The 7,639-nt window shown below is 39.5% G+C and overlaps 1 protein-coding gene across 1 annotated transcript in view; it reads left to right on the top strand.

Moving 5' to 3' along the window:
- Positions 1–7,639, top strand: part of CTNND2 (catenin delta 2) — a 607,095-nt gene that overhangs the window by 503,058 nt on the left and 96,398 nt on the right. The window lies entirely within an intron of this gene.

Consider the following 7,639-nt stretch of genomic DNA (forward strand, 5'->3'; position numbering starts at 1 on the left):
GATGCTAGAAGTCAGATGCTTCACAGATCACTCTCAGTGGTCATAGAAGAGCACATTTAGCCTGAGGATTGGACAGGCAGGCAGAAGTACAGTAATGAAGGGAACTTGTTGAATGCTTGATTTGGGAGGCTAATATCTCTGATGTTTTGAAAAGGAAAGGTATGGCTGAATAATCAAGGCTAAATCACATTGTCATAGCATTTGATAGAAAGGTTAATAACCCAGACTGTATCCACATTAAACTCTCAGATGTTTGCCTAATTGCAAAGTATGCTTTTAAAGTGAAACTAATACCTAAGAGATAAAGATCTGGGGCCAAATTCTTTGTTGATATAAATTCTTTTCTTGCCTCATTAATTGGAGTTGAGTGATGCTAATTAGTAGTAGAGAATTTGCCTCACAACCTGTGTTATTGTTACCCACAGGCAGGATTGATAAATAATTAGTAGTCTGTAAACTACCTTATAAATGAGGAAGGCTATCACTGGTACTGAAAACGTTTAACAAGAAGAAATTTTCGTGGAGATACTGTCCCATGTCATAGTTGAGTTTAGTACAGTGTTATGATGTCCTGCATTTTCCTGTTCTTTTTAAGTGACAATGCATTGGATTGTCATTCAAATCTGATGAAATTGTATGGAGGATTTGCAGTAGTCACTGAAAAATATGCTTTCATTTACTGTTACTTCCAAGAAGCTGTAGTCACTAAAAGCTTAGCAATTAGAAACTTGGAATAATGAAGATGAACCATCTTGTGTTCTTATTTCTAAATTCATTAACTTGTTTAAATTTGTATGATGTCTGAGAAACAGCTATTCTTGTCAGCTAGTCTGGTTTTCATCAGTAAGGGATGGTTTTAAAAGATCTTAGTGTACAAATCATGATTAAAAAGGTAGAATTTGTCTGGACTTCTAGACTCTAGAAGTTACAATAGTGAAGCTCCTTTTAATCTGTTTAATACATGTATGAAGGATGCACTGCATACTTACAGATACGCTAATGCAACACAGTCTACTCCATTATAAAACATTATTGAAAATTCGTAGTTTTCAGTGGACTGCTTGTGTTTGTGATACTTTCCTGATAATGTGCATAGTATTGATTGCTTCTTTTTGTTCTCAGTGTTACAATACTAGACTTTTGCAGCAAAGAGCCTTAATGCTTATAGAAACAGCTGGAAGTAAGCAGAAAAAAATAGTAGCTCTTATGAAGTCACATGCTACATTGCAGACCTACTTAAAGAATCGTAACTAATCGTTGCAGACAGATGATCCCAGCTACCACCAAGACAAGGCTTTGCCACTGAAGGAAAATGCTTTACCAATCAGACCAAAATAAAATTAGGCAACTTATAAGAGCAGCATGGAGATAAGGACAGTATGAAAGTTTGTTTTTTTCTAAGTGGTAGTGTTGATTTGGGGAGGGCTTTTTTTTAGATGAATACTTTGCACATTCCAAGAAACTAGATTTCATGACTGGATTGATTTTGGCATGGATTAGATGTGTCATGGAGGCTGGCTCTCTTCTGTGAATCATGAAAATGCTTATCTAGTCCTCGATCTGTCAGCAGAATTCAGCACTGTTGATTTTGAATTGCCCTTGGTAAAGGACTGTATCTTTTTAACTTTGGTTTCTCTAGAAGACATTCAGAGAAGACGTCTTATAGATGGAAAAGTGCAGACATGAAGAACAAGGGGGAATGGTTTTAAACTTTGACAGGGGAGATCTAGGTTAGATATTAGGAGGAAGCTTTTCAAACAGAGGGTGGTGACACACTGGAACAGGTTGCCCAAGGAGGTCGTGGATGCCCCAGCCCTGGAGGCATTCAGGGCCAGACTGGATGTGGCTCTGGGCAGCCTGGTCTGGTGGTTGGTGATGCTGTACATAGCAGGGAGGTTGAAACTAGATGATCTTTAAGGTCTTTTTCAGTCCAGGCTGTACTATGGGCTGCATTAGGCAGAGCTTTGCCAGCAGCTCAGGAGAGGTGATTATGTCCCTACTCACTGATGAGACCACGTATGAAATGCTGGATCCAGGCCTGGACTTATCACTACTGGGACATGCACATACTGGAGTAAGTCCAAAAAAGAATGATAAAGATGATAAAGGGGCTGAAGCACCTCTCCTAAGAGGAGCGGATGAGAGAGATGGGACTGTTCAGAGCAGAGATGTCACAGGGTGGACCTCATCCATGTGTGTAAATACCTAATGGAAGGATATAAAACAGACACAACCAGAATCATCTTGATATTAATGAGTAACAAAAGGACAAAAGGCCATGAGCAAATCCTGAAATACACAAAATTCCACTTAAACTGGAGATAAATCTGTTTTTTCTTTTTTAACCATGAGGATGGTCAAACACAGGAACAAGTTACCCAGAGAGATTCCATAGTCTTCATCCTTAGAAGTATTCACATTCAACTGGAAGAAGTCTTGAATCACTGTAGCTGTAGTTGGCTTTTTTTAGCAGGGCAACAGGACTAAATGATCTCCATAAATATTTTACAATCTCAGTGATTATGTGATTCTTTGATTCTAATGCTCAAAGCTTTTATGTTCAAATTCAATTGTAGGAGCCAGTGTCTTATTTGGCAACATATGGCATGGTACTTTTAATATATTGCTGGAGCACAAAAGTTTATTTTGCTCTTCTGCTGCTCATTTGTACACATTCACTGTCACACTGTACATACACTTTCATTTTCTTTTACCTTTAGCAATAGCTCTAGAGGCAGGTCTTCCCTCATGTCCTACATATTGGAATAGCAGCAGGCAGGAGCAAAGCCTGACACATAGTCGCATTTCCTCTCAACTGTTTGGTTGTACTGGAGTCTGTGTTCATGACGTTCTCTGAGCAGCAGCCTGTCTCAGGCATGGCACACTACATCACTGATAGTTGTTTTCATGGTATGAGGGCTCATTTCAATTAGCCATCTCATCCCAAAGCAAAAGAACTTGCATTCTATTCTTCTGTCATATGGCTGAATAGATCAAGGCAGCTTGTATCTTTTACCTGCAGATGGGTGTGTCTCTGTGCTTATCCAACAGGCTCCTAACGTCAGTGACTCTGTCACGTTCTGGTATGCCTTAAATACCCAGTAGCGATGGTACAACTTGCCAAATGATTTGGTAGGACCGTTCTTTTCAAACCGAGCCTAGGAGTAAAATCTACATAAAGAAATGCTTTGAGGATGGACTTTAGATGCCTTCTTGTCACACAGTTCAAAGACTTGGTGGCCAACAGCACACAGTAAGTTGTGTGAGTCTGAGACACTAGGCAAAGCCCTGGGTAATGCAACGTAAGTCCCAGATCACCTGTGTTTGGTGGAAAGCAGTGATCACTAGGAGGTCCATCACAAAATATAGTCTACCTTCTGGGATCTCTGCATGCTCCAAAGGGCTATCCAAGTTGAAACTATGAGCAGGAAGTTAAGAACATGTTTCATCAGTGCTGACTGCATCTGTGAGTCATCATTTTGTGCTTCAGGAGAACTATTCTCAGAATCTATCAACTTCTTTCATAGGCACTTCCAATCCCCCTGGTCACCCTACTCAGCCTTTCTCTCATTCTGCTGCTATTCAGATTTCTGAGACAGGTGACACATAGCGTGTTATCAGGGCAAATTTCAGTACTTGGAGGCAGTTAAGGCAGTCCTTGTTTCTAGCTTCATCTCAGAGCAGGTCCCTATGTAGTGTGCAAAGTTCATACAGAGCACCTTATAGGGATAGTTTCATCCAGACCTGACATCCTTGATGTCCACTGCATGATGGCTCTCAGGACTAAAGCTCTTTCTGGAGTGCAGCAGCATTGATAAAAGTTATGCACTTAGTGCATGTTTATAGCTGAGTAGGTTAGACATTCAGTGTAACATGTAGAAGGGTCAGGGCTGGCTGAAAAGGCTCTTCTGGGTACAATGCTGATAACAAAAGTGTGCATGTAGGGAAGGAGTTATTTTGCATGTTCGAATATGGGGCTTTCTAGTAGCTGAATGAGTATGTGCTTAATAGCAAAATCTGCCTGCTTCCTCACTCAAAATGATTACTGGACGTTTTTTTTCCACTCAGTTGCAACTTCATTATACATTATTCTCCTGAGGGGTTTTCCCTTGCTAGCTATCTTCAGTGAAACATAACCTTGGTTTCAACAACAGTAATGACATTCTTTGAGTTCTTGGTTCATATAAACTTTTACTACTTTCTGGGAAACTCTCCATTTTTTTGTGGCTATTATGTCAAGTAGAAAGATGGAAAGATTGAGGCTGTGACAATTACTCTTCTTACTCAAAACTTTTTGAAATGAAACTATACTTTTTATTCATAACAAAAGTAACTTCTGAGTTCATTAGTTTAGAATATTGACCTTCGTGTGTCCTTTCTTATGTCACATCACACCAAATTAAGAAAAGAAAATTACATATACTCAAACATGCTTTGTCTATATCAAGGGGTTGTGAGGAGGACCACTCTCAATTTCATCTTTGCTAAATACGCATAATTTGTTCTCAGTTTTTATTCTACATGGCTGCAGTTAGATCTGCAACTTGCAGAATTGTTGCCGGTACAGAAAAGGTCTAACTACTTGCTGTGATCCGAGGATGCTCAAGAAGAACAATCCACTCTGTAGATGCTGTCTTTGAGATCTGTAGAACTATCACAGGGTGTAATGTCAAAGATTGTAATGTCCCGTATCCACAGAGGATGTCTCTCAGCACATTGGCTTTACAGATGATCTTTCCATAGATCTCCATCTCCCCTCCCTCGGTAAGTCAGGTGGACTGAGTTATAATCATAAAGACATTGTATAAAAAATGATATGAAAGACGGAAATTATTTAGTGCCTCCTATCTTCTATCACCTCAAATCCTGCCAAAAAATATTGAAAAACTAAGGTACATGCCAAGCTTGACAGGGTGTTGTTGTTTTGGTTTTTTTTCGTGAAAACCAGTACATTGTATGTCTGGATAACATGGCTTCACAGTGACCTGTATATTTACAAATGACAAATCATGCCTTACTCCCTGTCACTGCCAACTACAGCTTGTTTGAGTTAATGACTAGAAATAAGAAAATTAAGATGGCAGAGTGCTTTCCTTGTCAGCTTGAGTAACCTGGGACTTGATTCTCCTCTGCAGAACTTCATAGCCTGAATGTGATTGTGTAGAGCCCTTTTATGAAAGGTCTCAGCAATGACTTACAGGGTTGAGAGTGTTTCCTTTAACAGAGTTGAAATGGGAATAGTTAGATAGTATGATACATTTATTTTTAAATAAAAAATTATTTCTGCCTAAATGTTAATGTGAAGGTTGGATTTGTCCTGTTTTCTAAGCTATTCCAAATCCAAATCTGGAATCTAGATCTGGGGAGGGCTGCGATAGCTGCGAGCCATGTTCAAGAGACAGTGCTTAATCTGTATAGAGACTTGTAAAAGAAAAGGAATAGCAGTTATGGGAGTTCAGTGTATGTATCCACCTTTCGATTACAGAAGCAACTGTAGGATGATAAGCTGAAGAACTGAACTCGGCAGCTCCTCCATACAGAGTGAAGAAATGCATTTTCTGTGCAAGATGTGCCCCTAGTCTTCTTTCTGCATAAAGGCCCCATATTCTTTCCTTTGCTAGAAATGAATGAGACAGACAGCTCAGTGCCGAGGGACTATAAGGTTGTCTGCATTGCTATCTTGTTGAGGAGGAGTCTCTAGAGAGCTTGGGAAGGAGCTGAAAGGCTTCCAGTTAGGCTGTGGTGATGTTTGTCCATGTTAGAGAAAAGAAGAAAGCACCTCTGTGAAAAAATCAGGGAGAATATACCTCTCTGTTTCTTGTGATGCACAAGCCTGTATGTTTTGAAAGCTTGCACTCAGTGTATATAACTGTAAATGGAAGACACATGGACAGACAATGGTAATGCAAAATACTACTGCTGTTTGAAGGAATCCAGTAATATTTCAGGGTTTTTTATTATATATATATGTAGTGTTGCAAGGAAAGGCACCGCTAATAATCTGTGCAGTATTCTTGTAGGGCTGGATACAGCTTTCTTTCTGTTTCTCCTTATCTTGCCAGAGGGTAGGAGTTTCCAGTGAAATAAGTCTATAAATCCTCCCTTCTCCTCACAACCCTCTCTCCATCTCTACTATTCATATCCTTGGCTCTACTTTTCCTGCTTTTGCTGTACGTACAGGCAAAGCTGCTGACTTTAATAAGGGGACAGTCTACTCAAAATACACCTAAGCCAGAGTCTCTAGTGCTACGGGAAAGGCATGCTCTGTAATTTTATCTTCTGATTTCTGTCACCCAAAGGGAAGTCAGAGGATTTCCATCATATCAAAGAGGGATCCAATGGAAAATTTTTTCCAGTTAATGCTTTCTGGATGATAGAAGAAGGCACCCTAAACTGGAAGAAGGTTCCTCATCCGCAGCTCCTATAGCAGCAGGGAAAGAGAAAAAGCATTCCTTTTAGAAGAGAAGCAAAACCACACAAATCTTGAAACAACTCAAAACTAGCAATGACTTAATAGGAGGCATTTCTGATGTGCAGTGTGAGCAGAACTGAGGATTCTCTCAGGAATTTGTAAGCTAGGAAGTTAAAGGCATTTGTTCTGGTTACAGTTCCTGGGCTTTATGTTTTCCATTAGACTGACTGCATACATGAAGGGAACAGTGTTGAATTAATTGGGGCAGCTTGCATGTGAGAGCAGGACTAAATAGGGCAGCGTGGGGATGCAATTATAGCTGGAAAATGGTGTACGTATTTGATCCAGAAAAATCTTTGGTGCTTTGTTGGAATGGAAACGCTCCTTTTAGATGTCAAGGAGGCAGAACAGGAAGAACTATACAGACAAAGAATTGAAAGGAGACCTTAAGTTCTCTCACCTTCCTCCTAGAAGTCATTCTCTTCTCCCAAGATTCGCATCTTCTTTGTGTTTTTAATACCAAGACAATTTAACATGGTATGAGAGGAAGAAAGTGCCTTGCCCTCTTCCCAAATGAAATGCCTAGTGTCCTCTCTTCCATTTCCAGATGTTCATACTAGGCAGTTAGGGCTGGTGTCAACACTTCTTTGTTCTTCCTTTGTATGAACTTTGGAAGTGAGGAGAGAGAAGCTACAGATGAGCACCTCAGCAGAGGGACGTCTGCCCCCAGATTGGAGATTGCCAATTCACCCATTTCCAAATCAGAACTGCTGCTGGATACAGTTTTTCTCACTTTTTCTTGACACTAACAAGCACAGGTCCTATTTATATATACACAATCATACATATTTGTCTTTTTATATGAGTATTTTGAATTTCATGACACGTTATTCATTAGATTTTATTTTAGTTGTATTTTTATAAAGATGTTCAGAAAGCCCTCTGGCCCTATTTGAAATAACTTGCAAATAATGATATAAAGAGAAGATTGCAGAACCAGTGTTCTCTCTAAAAGGGAGAAAAGGAAGCACTTGTGTAAAATGAGAAACAAGGTGTTTTATGTTAGGCTTTGATAATTTTTTCTTATATGTTAAGAGCCCTAGCCACTGGGCTCTTCAACTTCCAAGAGATGTTTTTGGCAAAACTTCTAGACTTTTCAAAGCTTTATTTATGCACACCTATATACATTTAAAAACACTTTTTCATTAATATAAAAGCCATTCTTTA

Source organism: Meleagris gallopavo, chromosome 3 (assembly GCF_000146605.3).
Source record: "Meleagris gallopavo isolate NT-WF06-2002-E0010 breed Aviagen turkey brand Nicholas breeding stock chromosome 3, Turkey_5.1, whole genome shotgun sequence".
Lineage (NCBI taxonomy): Eukaryota > Metazoa > Chordata > Aves > Galliformes > Phasianidae > Meleagris > Meleagris gallopavo.